This window comes from Podarcis liolepis (genome assembly GCF_965112155.1).
Source record: "Podarcis liolepis genome assembly, chromosome: 14".
Taxonomy (NCBI): domain Eukaryota; kingdom Metazoa; phylum Chordata; class Lepidosauria; order Squamata; family Lacertidae; genus Podarcis; species Podarcis liolepis.
The window spans coordinates 3,647,840-3,668,465 of NC_139569.1; the positions used below are offsets into that span (position 1 = coordinate 3,647,840).

General features: G+C 40.2%; 1 protein-coding gene and 1 long non-coding RNA gene across 9 annotated transcripts in view; both read right to left on the reverse strand.

Moving 5' to 3' along the window:
• Nucleotides 1-20,626, reverse strand: part of SDK1 (sidekick cell adhesion molecule 1) — a 596,711-nt gene that overhangs the window by 425,635 nt on the left and 150,450 nt on the right. The window lies entirely within an intron of this gene.
• On the reverse strand, nt 14,554-19,003 carry LOC310693159. Its single transcript, XR_014519023.1, has 2 exons — nt 18,390-19,003; nt 14,554-14,837 (listed from the first exon to the last, which is right to left on the reverse strand). It is a non-coding gene; the product is annotated as an uncharacterized lncRNA (long non-coding RNA).

Below are 20,626 nucleotides of genomic sequence, written 5' to 3' on the forward strand. Positions count from 1 at the left end.
TGCCAAGAAGGAAAGGTCCAGCAAATTCCTCCATTGCCTCACTGACAATTTCATTCCCAGGAAGGTGGAGGAAGGAACAAGGGGAACCTGGCCCTTGCCAACAGGGAGGAACTGATCGACAAAGTGAAAGTATGGAGAAACGTGGGAGAAAGTGATCATGGCCTCCTGGCTTTCATGATACAGAGGCAAAGGAAAGCTGAGTGTAAGTCAGACAAGCACTCTGGGTTTTAAGAAGGCTGATTTAAAAAGCTTAAGGAACTACTGGGTGAGATCCCATGGTCAGAAACCCTCAAAGAGAAGGGAATCCAAGATGGATGGGAATTTCTTAAAGGTGAAATACCAAAGGCACAAATGAGACAATTCTACCATGGGGGGAAAGTGGGACGCGTCTAAAGAGACTGGTGTTCCAACTCCCTCCATTTGAATAGTTAAAATGCTTACACTATGGTCAAAATCAGCCTATTATATGCTAGTTCTACTTTGTGAGCACACATGTATGTTCTCATTTAATTCCTAAATAAGATTTATAAAAGCATACTCTTTCTTTCTATTTACAGGTATGCTTTTGTGGGAAAGGAAAAATACTGTGTTTTGATGGCACATAAAAGCAGCCTGAGTTATATTAACACAGCTGAATGCTCAGTGGCATCACATCTTCATTGTCTAGTGCTATAAGGTGCCCTTTTAATACAGTAAGTGAAGTCTTGGTGCACAATTTATTATCTCAGGTTAAAAATGGCCCCTTAACTCAGCTGTTTTACAGCTATGGCATTCATGAGTTATGAGTTCTCCTTAAGCTGGATGTCATAAGATATTATGTACCCTTGTGGAATGCAGCCCTGCTCTCTCCTAACCATTCCTGTTACTGAAAGGAAAAGGAAAAAGAACAAGAAAAATGTGTAATGAAAGGACCTTAAGCAGAATTTTCAGCTTTGTCTCCCTTTTAAATATTGCTTCAATGGGGGTAAAATTATGTTATTGAATATATTTGTTCAGGATAACATTTGAAATGGTACCGTCAAAGTTTGTCTCCATTAATCAGATATATACAATGCCTCAGAGGGGTCACAGCTCTGGAACATAACATGTGTTTTGCATGTAGAAATTATTTTAAATATATTTATTCTATTTATGTTATTTATATTTTATTCAAGTATCTTAGATGGCAACATTTATTGGCATAAGGCTCTTTTCCAACATTAATTTTGTGGCATAGGAATCATTGCTGCTCGGTGGCAGGAGAAGCTCCAGGCCATGTGGAAGAAGCCAAAACATAAGTTTTCTTCTATATGACTTGGATATTCTGGCATTATCTGACAGCATAGGAAACATGTGGATATATGGAACTGCCTTGTGCCAAGTCAGAGCACTGGTCCATCAATATCAACTCAGATGGTGCATGTGTTCAACTCTTCAACTGGAGATGCCAGAGACTGATCCTGAGACCTTCTGCATTCAAAGCATGTGCTCCATCACCAAGCTGCAGGGACTCTGGTTTTTGTGCCCATGGAGCTCAGGGCTTTGCCATCGTAGGAGATGAATATGTTACCAGCTGAGTAGGAAAAATAACCTAGAGTATTGGGGGAGGGGGAGAGAATGTCACGCCACACAGAGCAGCAAATACTCTTTGTGGGGAAAGAGGATTATTGCATTTATGTAGAATCTCTGCAGCATGAAGAAGTGAAGAGAGATGATGCAGATGCCAGTTGCAAGGAATATCCTCCCAATTCCTACAGGTGATTTATTAGTGCCAAACTGCAGATACTGGGCAGCAGCAGGGTGCTGCTCAAAGAAAGCAGGACAGCACCAAGACAACCAGAACCACCACCAACATCAGCAAGGGAGGGAGGGAGGAGGGCAACTCCTCTAAGCCTCCTCCTGTGGAGATTCCACGTGGCATCAAGTCAGTTGTCTGAAGAAAGAACTCTAGGGAGGAGCCACCTTGATTGCTTGGTGCAGACATAGTCACCTACTCTGCTCCCAGATCTGATCTGGGGTGGGGTGTCCTCTCCTAGACAGACAAAATCTGTAGACAGAACTATGTACTTGTCTCATTGGAGCCATAAGGGTTTGCTAGCCTTCTTCCTCCTCCTCTTCCTCCTCCTCCTTCCCACAGCTTTTTCCTACTGATTTTTACAAGCTGTTCTGGCAGTCTTTTTTTGGCTAAAGGGTGAAGTATAAATGGTTTAAATAAACCAAATGCTAAGGAGGAAGAGAGGAAGTGTCCTCTTACAACACTGCACAACCTTCCTTTGATTTGCCCATCCTCTCAGATGAGTGCTGACAATGCTGACACCTCTCACTCAATCTTCATCTGTTGCAAGCGGGGAGGACATGGAGCAAATTCACTCCTGCCCATAAGCTGCAGGCTGGGATAGCACTAGTTGTTTCATAAGCATTTAGGACTCCCCACCCCACCCCGGCTTTGTTGTTGTTGTTCAACGATATTTCCTTAAACATTGTTACTGAAGGACTAAAAGAAAAGAAAGTGTAAGAAACTAGTAAGATGTGACCTAAATTTAAAGCATGTGACTGGGGTTTAAACTGTTTTTCTCACTCACACGCCTGGCTTTCTAACTAGATGGGTTTTCCCTGGGAATAAAAAAATAATAATAACCTTTCCCAGATTTCAGGCAGACTATGTAAGAAAATCTTGCTGAGATCTTTTTAAGCTCTTTCAAACATGCTGTTCTTTCACTCCAAAGACTGTAATTGAAAGTTATATGGTACAAAAATTGATTTACTTTTGCTGAAGGACCATTTAAAATTATCTGAACTAAATGAAATGCAACTCTATTTTAAAAGAAAAAACTACACATCAATAATTCTACCTTCAATGTTTATTTTAAAGGGAGAGTTAGAACAAAGCAATACAATGTAATTTAAAAATGAACCAAACATTTGTTTTAGTTCCCTCAGAGTGCAGTTATTGGCTGCCATATAGTTAAGTGAAAATACCAGGCAGAGAATAAACAAAGCAGCAGGAAGCAGAGGCAAGAAGAACAGGTGTTTTGTGGCGAGGATTAACCTTTTCACTCACTGTAGAGACAAGATAGGGATAACACTGCCTACCATGTTGGGGGTAAAAATTAAGATGTCACCTGATATCAGAAACAAGAACAAAACTGTCATACTGTATCAGAATACTAAGGCGAGAATTGCCAACCCATGTGGACCCATGGCACCGACAATGACTTTCGTTGGCACCCCAGCAGGGGCCCAGACTCTGAGGTTTCATTTTTAAAAAGTCTCAAAAGTTATGCAGAAAAACGAGCCTAAGCAATTTCTGTGATATGAGTCAGCCTAGCTGCTCCTGCCTGTCAGCGCTTTCTAATGAGTGACATCAGAGCTGTGATTGATAAGTGTTTTGACACCAGGCAAAAAGTAAGCCCTGGGGTCCTAAACAACAGCTGTTTTCCCTCCTCTTTAGTTTGCTTTTCCTATTTCTGACTTATTATAGTCCTTGAACTCTTCATAGTTTGCCCTTCCTTTCTCTCTAACAACAAGGGGGCAGCTTGCCTGTGGGGGGTTCGTCTGAGATCAGGTAGTACCAAGAAGTGTGGGTGGATAATTTTTTTAAAAAACCCGCAAAAGACAAATATGAAAACTTTGCTAAGAGGTTTAGGCATGTATCCTGCTGTGCAGGAGCTAAAAAACAGGCCCTTGTTAAGAATCCACTGTATATATAATTAACTGAAAGTACAATGGTATGCATATCTACTTGGAAGTAAATATCTTATGGTAATTGGGCTTCCTCCCAGGTCAGTGGGCATAGGATGGTATCCTTCAGGACTGGAAGGAGGAACAATTCTTGAGTTTTTAACTGCTGTATGGCAAGCAGAAATTCAGCAGGTTAAGTCCTGCCTACTATGGAAATATAGTTATAGAAAGATGTGCAGGCTGCATCTGCTTGCTGCTCTCTTTTGCTGCCTGCCAGCTGTATTGTAGCAGGCAGCTACTTGAGAGACTTCGTTAAAAAAGAAAGAAAGTATGTTGGGTTGGGAGGGAAAGCATAGGAATCACCTGTCAACCATTTTTTCTGCCTGCTGTCTGTATGGAACCATCAACAAGCAGCTGCTTGATGAACTTTTTGAAAATGCAGGGGTGGAAGAAGCTACATGGGAATCCCCCTCTTGCTGCTCTGGTTTTATTTTAATTTTTCCCATTTTTTAATTTTTATTTTTGCTACCTGAATGTGGAACAGACATCTGCTTGAGAGAGGCCTCAGTTGAATGTGTATGGGGAGGATATGGCAAGCCTTTCTTGCTTCTGCTTCCTGGCCCACAGCAAGAATTCTCCCAAGTTGTTTGGGGAAGGAGGAGCACAGTGCAAACACTATTATCACCAGTGGCTTATCCCTAATTCTGAGAAGCCCATATATTATATTTGCCCTCAAATATCACACTGGTCTGGGCCAGAATTGTTGCCTTTTGTGAATTTTCTGTGAATTTTCTTTGTATTTCCATTGTTTTCTGCTCCATAAAATAGTAAATATATACTTACGAACCAGCATAAAGTATGTCTTTATTTTTAGAATCATAGAATTGTAGAGCTGAAAGGGACAAGAGTCATCTAGTTTGTGACTATGCACGTATGGCTGGTTGTAGTGTTTTAAAATTATTCCTGGATTAAGTTGTGTTTTATTTTCTAGCTCTAATCTACAGCACCATCTAAGCAACAGACAATGTATCAGAACCCCATACTAAAAAAAGTTTATCATGTGAATTAAGCCATTGTGGTCTAGTGGTTAGGGTGTCAGACCACGAGAGACAGAGTCTAGTCCCCATCCGTCCATGAAGCTCACTGGCTACCTTGGGCCAGTCAGTCATTGCCTCTCAGCCTAATTTACTTCACTCTAATCACTTAGAGACCTTGCGATGTATGGTAATGAATAAAACCAATACAGTGGTACCTCGGGTTACATATGCTTCAGGTTACAGACTCTGCTAACCCAGAAATAGTACCTCAGGTTAAGAACTTTGCTTCAGGATGAGAACAGAAATCGTGTTTCGGCGGCGCAGCAGCAGAAGGAGGTCCCATTACCTAAAGTGGTGCTTCAGGTTAAGAACAGTTTCAGGTTAAGAACAGACCTCCGGAACGAATTAAGTACCAGTACTTAACCCGAGGTACCACTATACCAATAATAATGCTATACCTGGCAGCTACCTGAAATTTATTCAATAAACAATGAAAAAGAAGAGTGTTGTCTATTAAATGAGCACATCTATTTAGTTACCATGATTATTCAAATCTGAGACCTAGTACAGACTGCAAATTATTTGAAAAGATTAAGTAAATATCCTATTAAGAAGTCAAAGCTACAAGGCTTATAACATAACCTTCAAAGACTAACTTTCTGATGGTAAGAGCTGTTTGACAGTGAATGGACTCTCTCGGAAGGTGGTGGGTTCTCCTTCAATGGAATTTTTAGGCAGAGGTTAAAGCAAAGGTTAAAGGATTCTTTCAAGGATGCTTTAGCTGAGATTCCTGTATTGCAGGAGGTTGGGCTAGATGACCCTCGGGGTTCCTTCCAGCTCTGCAGTTCTATAATTGTATGACTCATAATTCATAAACATATTTCAATGCTAATCAATAACTAAAGTTACCCATTAGTTGTTCCTTTTGGTGTCCCATTATACACTATCAAAAAGGATATGATGCTTTGCATTAGAGAAATCCATATACTTTTATAAAAGGTAAAAGTGCAGTTCTTCATCCTATATATTGGTTTTTCATCCTCTATTCTAAATCCTCACGGAGTTTCTTCAGAATTAAATTGGTTTATCATGTACTGCACGGAGGTGACAAGTGATATTTTACCTTTATGAATCTTGATTAGCAAAACCTCAGAGCAATGAACCTTTCTCAAAGGGAAAAAAATACAATGGAATTAACACTGACAGCTATAGATTAAAAGCTATCAGGCATTAAACTATTAAGCCTTTTTTTTTACTTCCGTAAAAACATTTTCCTTGCAAACTACCAACCCATTACATTATCAATGATATATCAGTTTTACTCTGTTAATGGAAATCTAAATCACCGCCATGTCAGAAATACACTATTTACAAGGTCACTAATCAAAACAGGATATTAAACAAAGAGTGGGGCATACGCTGCTCAAAGACAGTACAGAAACTGTTTCTAAATTTACAGCACTAGGGCATTCACAGGTCATGAGACACCCCCACAAAAAATCAAATTACATCTCCGCTTCATTCTCAAACACTACGTGCTGTGTGGTACCATATGGGGCCACAGCCGCCCAGTATCTATATATGGCACCACTGCAAACTTTTGAGATTGTGTTGCTGTCCCACAACCAGTCCAGTTCCACAACTCTCAACAGTCATTCATGTAGGCCTCACATACAAGTGCTGTCATGCTGTCTGGCTACAAGCACTGTCAGTCCTGCACACTTCAGAGGTGCATGTGGGAAGCTGTCAGTAAATTCAACCAGCCCTTAAACCAGATGAAGCAAATCCTAGGGTAAAAGATGAGTTAGTTGTTAAGGTGCCACAAGACATGTTGTTGCTTCAGACTTTAGATGGGCAAGTATACAACTTCTCAGCTCACTCTGCATTCCAGTCCTAGTCCCAATTATAAGACAGCAGAACCTCCAACGAAACAAGACTGATGTATATTTAACTGTGTGCAGCACTGCAGCCCAACTGAAACCTGAATGCATAAATAATTTCGTCTTGATTCAGTATTACTGCCTCATAGCTCTTGGATACAGAATAGGCAGGTGATCAAGTGTAAGGGCCTGGTAGAATTTCAACCTGATACATGTGGCTTTGCTTTCCTTGTTCCATGGTCAATAGATTTAAAAAAAAAAAAGTGCAGAGACTGCACCAGACTCTGGCCAGTGACATATGAAATTGGTAACTTGTAGATGTAAAGGAATATTTTTGCAGCTGCCTGAATAGTTCATACAATTATAAAACTGTAGAGTTGGAAGGGACCCCGAGGGTATTTTGGGAGAACCGACCCCACTCACCAGACCTTCTTGGCACAACTACAGACTCATCCTTCTCCCCCTTTCTTTATTTGGCAATAGATTACCCTCTTCAATGTTACCAATTCCCAACTCCAATAAAAGAATTGTTCTATCAGCACTATGCCCAGAAACATGCACACCTCTCTTCTTGAAAGTATTAGAGGAGCAATAATAAAAATTGTGAAGTGGCATGATATTGCTGAACAATTTCACAAAGGTCATCCTGTGGATGGGTGTTGATATTAATAACCAATATGTAAGTCCATGTTATATCTGGATTTGAAATTTTCTTCCTATGTGCATAAAAATGCAGCCCCTATTAGATTTGTAGTGCCACAACACAATCTTGAATTTCCATGAAGTCAGGGAAAAGTAGAGAAAAGAGATGGCAGGTTTTCCAATGGAGGTTTTAAACTACAACAGAGGTTGGAGTAAAGCAGAGATGTAGAGCCACAGAGGAGCTGTGAGGATGTTAGTGTGGGACTAGTATGTACCACATACAGGCACAAACACACACAAACCATGGACGCGGGGGTTATGTTCTGTGTTACCTCACACATCAATAACATTTTTTGAATATATTTAAATATAGTTGAAAAACCATTGTAAACCCTGCAAACACCCCATTCCACTATGCCCCATTCTGCCACACCCTATTCTACTCCTTTTTGTATCATTTTTGCAATGTTTTGGGTCACTTCCAGGTTCAGCATAATGCATGGGTGCACCATCAGGCACATATTGAATGCGCATAAATGGGGGGGTTGCCTGTAACTGGTAGTTGTTATTGTTTTGGAAAGTTGTCCCCCTTCCCTCTAAAACATTCAGGCACAGGGAGAGTTAATATTCTCAATGACATGGTCATAATCACATGCAGAAGACATCGAGGGACACAAATTTGCTATTATCCTCCAAAGGAATGACAACAGAAATGGGAAACAGGTGCAAGAACAAATACTGTTTCTTTCCCCAGTGTAAATCTACATTGCTCCATGACAAGTTTTGATGATACACAGAGCATGGGATTTATTTATTAGCCACCATTGTAGAAGTGGACAAAGGTTAACCTGGAAAAAGTTTCTGACCTGGCAATCATTAATTTTTAAATATACACCTCTGTATTCATCATCCTCTATTCATCAACTTCTCAACAAGAGAGGGGGAGAGAAAGAGAGAGAGAGAGATTGTCCATGGATAAAGTAAAAAAAAGGTTTTTGTCTGCTTCACGATTTTTAATTAATGTAATTCCAAAATGAATCTGTAGTGGGATTCAAAATTGGGATAGTTCCAATATCTGCAGACACTAAAAGAGAAAGAAAGAAAAGCATCTATAGCTAGTCAATTGCCAGAACTAAAATTTACAAGCTCCCCAATAAACTCTGCATTCTCAATGCTCCCTCCCATTTTTGTTTCCATGGGAACAATAGATGATGGATTGCCCAAAAATGTGACCTGAAGTTTTAAAATAATCAGTGCTTTGAACCAGTGATCATTATTAAGAAAGTCTCACATTCTGTGTCTAGTAGAGTAGGAGTCCTAAAGGAGGAGAAGGACAAGAATAAATGGCGGCTGGCAGCCAGCAACAAAGATTTTAGAGCACCGGCAGGCGTCATTTGGTACTAATCAAGATAAACTGCTTCTTTCTCTAAAATCAAATGCAGACTTCAGTAGGATCAACCATCTTCCATTTTCATACATAAGATATAAAAACCAGAGGTGAGAGTAAGAAGAATCCATCAGAGACCATGTTGATGAGGTGTTCCCAGTATGCATTTCTTTCATACATACCACTGAATGTGCTTTCCCAAATCATTCCATTTTCCAGATTTATAAATCGCTTAATAGCCAAAAACTACTGAAGCGGTGTACAATGCATGAAAACAGTTCACAATGAAAAGCAAGCATCCTCTGCTTTCTCTTCATAATAGCTAATGAGGTGTAAAATGACATTTGGCACTGCATGAGAAGTGAATGTATTGCTCTAAGATCTGGGGTTTGGTCAGCTGAGGGTTATGGTCAGTGGGCCAAGTTGTGAGACACATACTTTGTTAGAGAAACTACAATCTGATAGCTGGGTAATGGTGGGCACCCCGTTGCCTCTAGCAGGGGCAGGGGAGCAGGAGAGCCAGCTGTAAGCAGAGAACAATATTCTGCAGTTTTGTGTCTCAGACTGAAAAGGCAACAGAGACATAGAATGACAGAGAAAGAGAGCTGAGTTTGGGCTTTGTAAGCTAGCAGCACTGGCCATGTTGGGTTGGTCATCTTGCCCGGGAGATAGAGTGCATTGCTTTTTCCACTCTACAACTTGAGTCTAATTAGATTTAGCGTTCATTCTTTCAAGTTGTTAGACTACCTTTCCTGTTGGTCCTTTTCAATTTCCTAAAACCTCCCTTACTTTTCTGGAGATGGAGAGACACTGTCTGAAGAATTGTGCATGCACACAAAAGCTCATACCAATAACAAACTTAGTTGGTCTCTAAGGTGCTACTGGAAGGATTTTTTTTTAAAATTTTGCTTCAGCTAGGTATTAGGGTTGCCAGGTCAGGAGCATCCCAGGCCCTGAGATTTCAGAGCCCAAATTTGTGACTTAGGGGTAGTCCTGGTGCTGTCCTTGGGGGTGGGCTCCAGTGACATCATTAAGTATGACATGTTAAGCATTAACCAGTTTCTGGATATGTCCTTGAAATAAAAAAATGCAAAGTCTAGCAAATGAGCAAAGAGGTCACTAGTTGGAAATTAAGATAGAAGCCTTAGCTAAAGAATGTGTTCCCAGGTCCAGCTGAAGTGAGAGGACCTTTCTTTCTCACCTGCTTGTGAAGCCTGGGTAGGGAATATTTACCGTATTTTTCCATGTGTAAGACTAGGTTTTTTTCCTTTAAAATAATGTCAAAAATTAGGGGGCATCTTATACACAGGGCCATCTTCCCCCATTTTCTGAAATCTAAATTCCCCCAAAATAGGGGCTGTCTTATAGATGGAAAAATACAGTAATCTACCCTACTTGCTTCTGGCCAGAAGGGTTTAAGCAATCAGCCTTATTAACATAAACAAAATTTAAAGGCACTTTCACCCATCTGCAGATTCAAGTCTTTCCGCTGCCAGCAGCAGAGGACCAGGCAAACCCGGAGACTTCAGGTTAGCCCTGCAGGTCTGGCAACCCTGAGTTCACAGAGGAGAAAAAAAATGCTTTACCAGCTACAGACAGAAGGTCAAGCATTACTAGATATGCAGTCACAGCTGAATAGACAATCCAATTCAAGCAGTGTTTGAATGTGATTCACTCTATTCCCATACACGTGTGATGGGCAGGCTCAGCAACATAGTGGATAATATATAGCGGTATTTATCATTTCTAATCTCTGAGCAGCTTACAAATGCAAAGCAAAAAGCAACATCACCATAACGAAATACACTATCAATATCTGAATGACCGATAGCAGTGATATAAACCAACACTTGCAGGACAATTACTTTCTGTTTTGAGCAAGTTACTTCTGCAATTTGTTGACATCATGTTCCACAGTATTAGATCTGCTAACAAATTCCAGTTGGGGGACTTCATGTGAGAATCTGTCTCAGAAACTCGGTGTTATCGCTGCTGTTTTTGGCAAGGATAACGTCTGCCACAGGATGTCCTGGAAGATTAAAATGCTTCCCACACTGGTTCCTAAGTGTTACCATGTTTCAGGCTGGCCTGCTGTCCACTTATTCTTTTCCTCAGAGGTTGACCTTTTTATCCTATGTAAATGTTTTAAATCCACAATAGACTCTTCTGTATTTTAAGAAATAATATAGGTCATACAAATTTTGCTGAGTAATGACACATTCACAAATGCAGATGACATTTTAAAACATGCATCAGAAATGGGTTTGTTTGTGGATATTTCTGGATTGGTTTGTGTGTTTGCTTGTGTGTGTGTTTCTTTTTTCCAAAAAAAAAAATCCATTTTTAATTGCACACTGTTACCTAAAGTTCTGGTGCGACCAGGAGCCAAACATCTAACATACATCAAAGAGGCCCATGAAATTTCAGGCGGGCCGTTTACAATTTATTTAAATGAATTTGCAATCTGTTAGGTGAAGGCCAGACACAAAACTGCTAGAGATTCCACTCACAGTAAAGGATCATAGATAAGCCACGGGCAGGCTGCCAGCTCCTTCCTTTCTCTCCAGCACTAATTAATGCAAAGTCGGCTTCACATTCCTTTCCATGGACCGAATGCTTCAAATACAAGCTAAGTTTTGTTCAGCACAGTTGACCTGATACTCATAGGCTGAAAAAGCCAAAGCACATCGCAAGCATGCAAGGGTTTGCTTGTTGTTTTGTTTACTGAATCATGAATAAAGCTTTCAAACATGAAAAGGAAAGCTTTTAAAGCAGTCCTCTTAAAAAAAAAAAACTTGCATCAAAAATCCATAGCAATAGGTTATGTAACTGGCCAAGCAACATTCTGCACTCTGTGGTTCCTCTTTATTTCTAGCTGAATAACAACAGCTATTATTGTTATAATTAAAAAATACAAACAAGCACTGTCAAAACATAAGGAAGGAAACATGTGTCCAACTAATGTTCCACTAGCGCAAGCACTGTTCTCCTCTTGCACACCTATATATGTTTTGGGGGCATATGGAGAAGAGAGGAAGGGCAGCCCAGAGATGGAAGGAAGAGACAGCCCTGACCAAAGAAGAACGGCAAACCAAGTTGATGGGCTATGCTGAAATGGCAAAATTAACTGGGAAGCTCAGGAACCAAGAAGACAAGAAATTTTTAAAAAGAATGGGGAAAGTTTGTAACATACATACAAAATCATTGCAAACAGGTTAAAGCATTAACAGGATTCTAAATACACTTGTAATGCAACAGATAACTTAATGTACAGATAACTTAGGAAGATGAAAAATTGGAGAAGTATTGCTATGCAGTTGAAAACAGAATTAAGAGGACCCATGGAGGGGATGGGGGGGTCAGAAGATTCAGCGTAATCTTGACATGCGGGATTTGTATGATCTTTTGATGTAAGCTTATCTCTTTTTTCTCTTTATTTATTTATTTATGAAAATCAAATAAAACAAATTATGAGAGGGAGGGAGGGAGAAAGTTCCACTGAGTAGTGGAAAGGACTTGCACAAGCAGAACTTTTTTATGTAGTTGGATACTGTCCAGAATTATCAGCACCAATGCTATCAGTATTAGGGGGAATTAGAAACTGTTACCTACTTTGCAGATGGGAACCCTTAAAATGCACCAAGTCCCTGCATCATACCACATCACTGGAACTGTCACTTTTGTTGGGTATACAGAAGAAGATGGCAATAGATTCTGTAATTATCAAGCTGGTCTCGCTACACAAATTTACTCAGACTTCAGAATCTGGTTGCTTCCAGGCAGGCTGTCTATTTGCGCAAGATCTGGTTGTTATCCCACACTTTCTAGTGTGATTATCCCAGCACTTGTTTAAACATGAAAAGAGCCCATTAGGGAAAATGCCCTGGAAAATGCAGGATAACAACCACTAGCTGGCAATGTTGTATAACTCCATTGAGGGGGTGGGGCTCTGGTTTCCATTTCCTCTTGGAGCCTCTTCTTGCACAGATAGAGGAGGCATCCTGATATGTACATGTATAATGTGTTAGGATATTTCCGTTCCACCTTAAAAGGGAGCAGGCTTTGTGAGTCACAGAGTCTGCGTATTTCCTGTTCACAGGAAGTTTATGTTTTGTCTTTGCTTTCGTTTCTCTCTCTGTGCCTGAGACACCGAAGCAGGCAGTCATGTTTTCTTTGTTCTGACCAACGCTGAATAAAATTGTAAATAATGCTCTCCTGCGTGCATCTTTCGCTGTGCATTATCTACTGATAGAACATGCAAGAGCTCTGGAATGTGGGAAGCTATTTCTGGGGCTCGTGTCGCTAATTGAATGATACTGCGTGTCTACGGAAGATCGATGGATCGTCCGGAATCGACGTGGGGCCTAGATGGATGATGTCTCCCTGGCAGTATCCCAACATAATGGAGGGTAAGCATCATCTTAAGCCATCTTTGACACCAATTTAAAACATTTTTTCTTACCCCATTTTTATTGGCAGCCAGTGGGAGATATTTTGTCAGATATTCTGTTATCGCGTTGTTGGGGAAGGCTTTGGTAATTGCAGCCATATTTCAATGGGGTTGGTTCTGATCATTATTGCTGGCTGCTTTGTATGTGTTTGCTGCAGATTATTTTGAATTTTGCTTAAATAATTTTTTATGAAAATTGTTGTTACCCACTCTGGGATCACAAAATTGACAAGGAGTGGAATATAAATCCAAATAAAAAAACGATAAAAAATAACCTCTGAGCAGCCATATCAAGAGGAATGCTGAACAAACAGTTGTTGCCATATAACCTCTGCAGTTTCGGGCAAATAATATGAGAATGAATATGGTTGCCTGACTTTTGTGGAACAGCATCCCTGTAGAGATATGACAGACTCCCACTATCTGCACTTTCCAGTAACACTTAAAGACATTTTTGTTTTGGCAAGCTTTTCCAGTTGGATGAAAAGCTCTCTGCCTTAGGTGTCCATTCTGTGTTGTTTTTAAACTCATTTTGTGTTGTAGTTCGTACTGCTTTAACAACTATTTTTAGCTGCTTTTGTGGCATGCTTCTAAATGGCCTTGAGATGCATGCAAAAGGTGATCCATGCCTTAAATAAATAAAATGAATGAACACTCAATGAAGAGCAAGCCTACTGTTCTTCCTAGGTTTATTTTCTCACCACAATGAGGAAGCGACCACACTTCAACTGGAGTAAAACTGGCATACGTTTGTGATATAAATATGCCCCAAAGTCATTCCATTGATAGGTAGCCAGGTACCTATTCTTTTCCTACTTGTGATTTCTAGAAGCATTAAGCTGCAGCTCTTGGAAAGGGGGGAGAGTCTTGAGAGCCAGTGTGGTGTAGTGGTTAAGAGCGATAGACTCGTAATCTGGGGAACCGGGTCTGCGTCTCCGCTCCTCCACATGCAGCTGCTGGGTGACCTTGGGCCAGTCACACTTCTTGAAGTCTCTCAGTCCCACTCACCTCACAGAGTGTTTGTTGTGGGGGAGGAAGGGAAAGGAGAATGTTAGCCGCATAGAGACTCCTTCGGATAGTGATAAAGCGGGATATCAAATACAAATACAAACTCTTCTTCTTTTTTCTTCTTTGGCAGTCACTCGTAGCTGAGTAAGATTGTCTTCCATAAACACAGTTTTAACAGTGAGTCCGTAAGTGACCGTGGATGCTAGTTCTGGATCCACACATCCTTCACAGTGAGGACATTGGTTTCCAGGTGGGAGCTGATCATGGTGTGGATTTGCCAAGTGTGCCTTCCTCTTAGCACATTTCTCCCTTGCGTCCTAAGTTCAAGTGTCTTCAAAGCCCATGGCACCTTTGGTAAAGGCTGTTCTCCAACTGAAGCACTTGCATGCCAGTGTATCCCAGTTGTCAGTGTTTATATTACATTTTTTTAGATTTGCCTTGAGACAGTCTTTAAACATCTTTTGTTGACCATCAGCACTGCGCTTTCCATTTTTAAGTTTGGAATAGAGTAGTTGCTTTGGAAGACGATCATCAGGCATTGGCACAACATGACCAGTTGTGCAGGGACAGTCAGTGCAGAGCCAAGATAGTATTGTGGCCAGCACCAGCCTTCTGAACATCACCACAATGGCATGAAGGGAGGCAGGGAAGGCCAAGAGATTATTTGCTCTGATAGCACAAAAGGCCTGCCTGGCAGTGGTGTTGTGGACACTGGTTGTTGATTTAGCTTTTTTGATCTCTTGTCTTGCTGCTACTCAACAAAAGAAATGTCTCTGAAAGTACATAAAGGCAGGCAGGAAAGGCAGAGAGGTCAATGATCATCAAGAGAGATCTATAGAAAAGCTATAAGAGAAGAGGTCATGGCCTGTAGTACTGATATACTTTTTCGCACCTTGAAATGTACTAAACTATGTGCTTTTCACTTTAATTACTAAGATCACTGTTAGATATGTGTCCCAAAAGGATCCTTTCTGAACATCCTACTCACACACTGTGGGATATATCAGCCTCATACAACCAACATGCTCAACTCTAAAAAAAAATGCATGAATCCTACCAGGATTAGCTAGGTTGCACCCCCTCACCATGGGAGGAAAGGAATAAACTCCAATTCAATAAACACAATTCAAGGAGGACACTGACAAACTGGAACGTGTCCAGAGGAGGGCAACCAAAATGGTCAAAGGCCTGGAAACGATGCCTTATGAGGAATGGCTAAGGGAGCTGGGCATGTTTAGCCTGGAGAAGAGGAGGTTAAGGGGTGATATGATAGCCATGTTCAAATATATAAAAGGATGTCACATAGAGGCGGGAGAAAAGTTGTTTTCTGCTGCTCCAGAGAAGCAGACACGAAGCAATGGATCCAAACTACAAGAAAGAAGATTCCACCTAAACATTAGGAAGAACTTCCTGACAGTAAGAGCTGTTCGACAGTGGAATTTGCTGCCAAGGAGTGTGGTGGAGTCTCCTTCTTTGGAGGTCTTTAAGCAGAGGCTTGACAACCATATGTCAGGAGTGCAGGGGGTTGGACTCGATGGCCCTTGTGGTCTCTTCCAATTCTATGATTCTATGAAACTCTTTGGTTTTTTATTTTCACCACATGAAAGAGGTCTAAGCTGGATGCCCCAAGCTTAGACAGTGTGGCTTAAGCAAACCATATTTGTGTTTCTATACAAATAATTTAGAACCATTTACCTTTTGGGGAACCTAAGCCTGTTTTTTCCTACTGTTGCATAGAAAAAGCCATGAATCTGATCTTTGAAGAGATTGTAAGTAAGAAACTTAGGAGGAGACATTTTAAAGGTCTAGAAGCCTAGATTTGTATGCTTTACTTTGCTACATGTTTTGTGATTTTAAATCACTGCTGGGGCTCTCTCACCAAAGAGTTCTTGCGTCAAAACCTGGATCTTAGATATCCAATGAATTCTCTTTTATAAAATTTTACCATAGCTAGGTTTTTGTTTTGTTTTTTTCCATTTTAACCAAATTAAAACCAACACACACAGGACTTCTAGGTCAGTGAGCATATGTGTAACATAGGCCCTTTGCATGTTGGAATAGTTATGGCACATCAACATCCATTGCTGGCAACAAGATAAACTTTTATGTCTACACCCAGGGTGGAAATGAGGCAGGTAATGAAGCATTAACAGCCACCCAGCAGTGGAAAGCGTATTTGAAGAGGCCATAACAAACTGAGATGATTTAGGAAGCAGGGTTTGTAAGACTTACTCAAATTAAACCCTAACAATGGGAGGGAAGCTTCATTGTGTTGGCTTTTATATCTATAGCTGTGTAGCTCAAGAAGGCAACCTATACAGATCTGGGAGTTTTAATGTATGTATGGATAAATACTGACATTCTAAAAATAAACCTTGCATATTTAAAAGCTTCATTTTCTTTTCTCCCCCACCATAAGCAGCAGTATTATTCAGAAAATGCACCATTGGCTTGGCAATCTCAGAATTTATTGTTCATTAAAAATACATGCTAATTATCACAATTTTAATTAAAGTATTATCTGGTATATGTGAAATGCAATTATGTGCAACTGGCATAAGCTGTAAGGCAGGCTAATATTTGCAGAAAAGTGCAGCACTGGTATTGGTTCAGCAGACGTACAATAAAGTGGTGTTTGTTTTCAAGTGAAAAATGGATAGATAGAACATTAAGCTGAGCCATTGCATAATCAAAGCAAAAACTGCAAGCCCTAGCAGGTGATTTTCAGAGATTTATTTATTTATTTATTTATTTATTTATTTATTAGTTTGTTTGTTTGTTTGTTTGCTTCCTTTTCTAGCCATACAAAGGTAACTGACTATAGCTATGATGTTCTAAGTGTTCCATTGCAGTCTTTGCCAATCTATCTTAGCAAGAAAGGGCACAATATGCCTGACAACATTACATGCATGAAAAGATGTTAATAAAGACTTCAACAGAACAATTGCAAAGACATATGAGGTTAGGAATTTCCTTGTTTAGGCTCCCCACCAATGGATGAGGTCAACAGCTTTGTATTAGTTCAGCTGTACCAACCCTTGTGAGCACTCCTCACATATGCAATATTTTTTGTTTGTGATTATATAAATCTGCCCTGACAAAATTCCAGCAGTGGGAGAGCTGGGAAGCAGGGCTCATTTCATCAGATTTGCTGGAGGCCCAGCTTCACCAGGCACCTCCTGCCCCTCAACTATGCCAGCTGATCATTATAGGAGCAACTGTTTAGAAACTGGTGCCTGAGTTTTGGTTTTGATTTTTGCCTTCCTACCCTGCCCCCTTTCCCTTGTGTGTTGCATCATTTTGTAGATTGTAAGCCTGGGGGCAGGGACTGTCTTGTTTTGAAGAAACTGAAGCTGCTTGAGCCTTCAGTGATAGAGCTGTATGGTAGTTCTAGCATTTAAACACACAATAATACCTATAATTCACCTGAGAAGATCTAGCCACCTGCATGTGACAGGCTGCTGATATTACTGCACAAGCAAGCTTAACACGACAACAGAATCTGAAAGTTTGAGGTGTTTCATCTGTGTATTGCAGGAATTATAGGACACCATAAGAGGATGACACGTGTAAGAGGTATAAGACACTCCTGTTCTTGGCTGGAAGAGAAAGGAATGCACTTTGATGGAAACAACCTATAGTTAAGTAGAAGCCTGGCACTTTCTAAAACATGTATTCCTGTCTACTATGATAAGCACCTGCAGTGTTTGTTTCCTCAGATTGACACTAGTACTTACATACAATTTCCCAAGGGAAAAATTATATACTAATCTCTTTATGAGACAAGATAAAATTAAGATAATTTGCTCTTTCAAATCAAGGTTGTATTGGATTTTGCATGAGCAGCTAGTCTCCTTGCAGATTTGCTACTGCAGAGAAAGCATGGCTTCAAATGTACACCTACCATAAATCTGTAGTTTTATGTTAGGCATCCATACACTGCCTTATCATTTGATGCTCAGGGCAGCTTATGAAAAGCCACAAAAATATAAATAGCCACTTACAAAACAAGCACGCACTGATATACTGTTGTTGAAACATAGAGACGCATGTGAATCTGCACTGCATAGGTCTTGGTATTTCTGGTAAAGTGCCAAAAGGCAGAGAGCTTTTGAGACAGGTGCTCAGTCAACTATGATAAATGCACAAACAGGCAATATTGTTTTATGCAATTCTAAATTAATTACAATATTACTTTATTTTACACATGCATAGAATGGCTACAGGGTCATGTGCTTTTCAAAGTGTGTGGACAAGTAGCTTGGAGAGGCCCAGCTGACCACATGTATATTTAATTCTTACCCTTCCTGACTGATAAGATCTACCTGCTAGAGACTGGCCAGCCCATTGATTTTGGTGCTCAGTGGGTCCCTTGCCCAAAAGGATTCAGCCTATTCCTTCTTAAGTGAGGCCTTAAGATTCTGCTGAGAAATAACAGAAGGCTAGTCTTCATTTATCATTTTTTGAAAACCTTCTTGATCATGTGGCAAATCAGCTTGACAATTGATGGGATCTGCATGTTACATATTGCACCAGAGGAAGATCTCTGATGTGATCTTTGCACAGGAAGAAATCTTCTTTAACACAAGAAATAAGTTCCTTTCCTAAGAAAACCTGGTTTAAAATGTTACAAATGGCAAAAGATACATTGTTTCAGTCTTATAAACTTTTTTACACTAGTCCCAGTGTGAGCCTTTAAACATCTTTTACTAAAATGTAGCTTTCTAGCTAAAAAAAATAATTAAATATTGTATCTCCCTCTTTCTTCTACTGCAACACCCAAAGACCAACTGCTACATGCAATTCTTTGTGTGTCTGTATAATGCAAGCAGCTTGATTGCACATATAAACATTAGCAAAGGCACTCAGGTTGCAGGTCCTTTCATCATTGTCTTGTGATTCAACTTGTGATCCAAACATAAGACCCAGCCACAAGGTAGCCTACCACAACCTTGGGTCAAAAAACATCAGCTACCTATGGAAAAATATTATGTAAAATTAAACATAATTTCAACCCTGCAGAAATCTGGCTACTAGCCTGATTTTTAAGACTGAAACTGCTTGGGCCACTCTTGTGAATGACTAGCACTGGGAGTGGGAGAATTCCTCACAGATTTTGAGGGTGAGACAGCCAGAGGAAGCCCTGCTGCACATGTCTTGACTTTGCACAGACAGAAACACTAAGTGTGCCCTTGAGGAGCTCCTGCCAACCTAGCAGTTCGAAAGCATGTCAAAATGCAAGTAGCTAAATAGGCACTGCTCTGGCGGGAAGGTAAATGGCATTTCCATGCACTGCTCTGGTTTGCAAGAAGTGGCTTAGTCATGCTGGCCACATGACCCGGACGTTGTACGCCGGCTCCCTTGGCCAGTAAAGTGAGATGAGCACTGCAACCCCAGAGTCATCCACGACTGGACCTAACACTCAGGGGTTCCTTTACCTTTACCTATGCCAGACAGCACGGGGCAGCGTTTGGACACCCATCATGCAGCTGAAGAAGAAATACAAATGAGTTGATTCTGATGACTTCCTTGTTCTTGCAAAGAAGCCAAGGAGAATGAAATATCTCTGTCACTTTTGATGAGCTACATTTGCTGATAATTTTTGCCCGGCAATCCATAACTTTATTACAGTCATAAGACCCATTCAGGTTAAAATGCAGAGCACAAACCATACACAAAATATACAGTTTCTCCAGTTTTGTTAATATGGTCAGTTGCCCTTTTCTGTGCAAGGTAATTAGGAAAAACTTAGCCATCTGTTCAGTTATATAAAAGATCTTATCTGATAAAAATGCTTTACTAATCGTTCTTCTGGTTGCCCTAGCAAACTAGTCATAAAGTAAGTTATACATCTCAAATGCTACTGATTATCAAACAATAACTTGAACTGAACTTGTTCTATACCAAAAATAACTCCATTAACTACTAGAAGGCAGATTTTCTTGAAGAAAAAAACTAATAACCAGGCACCTTCTTTCAGATGCTGAAGACTGTAAATTAATTTAAATATCAGCACGACTCAAATAAAAAAGCAACCACCTAGTGAGTTTTTTCTGTCTATAAATATAAGGAGTGAAACATATAAGCAAACCCAAAAGATGCTGAAACAACTTAAAGAGCTTAAAATGATAACATGTAATGAAGAGATCAAAATTAGTAAATTGGATTACTACATTCCTGGCACAAGAATGGTAAATCATCCTATCACAGTTGAGCAGGGGTGGCGTCCACAACAGCTGGTGTATCAGAAAATCCTCAAGGAAATCAGCAAGTACCAAATGGATGAAAGCAGTGCAGAATATTTACTGTGGATGGATTTAAGAAGGGAGCAAATCATGCATTCTACTTCTCTATAGACACCTTCTAGATAAAGTCTTAAAAAGATATAACTTCACTTCCGATCTTCAGAGCAGTGATCCAGCAAGCACAAGGGAGCCTTTAGATGAAGCATTTCAAGCACAGCGTGCATTAAAGAACTATTTAATAAATATGAGAAATGACTACCAAAGCACTGGGCAGCATAATTAATTTAAAAAAATCCAAAGCAGTTTAATGCAAAAGC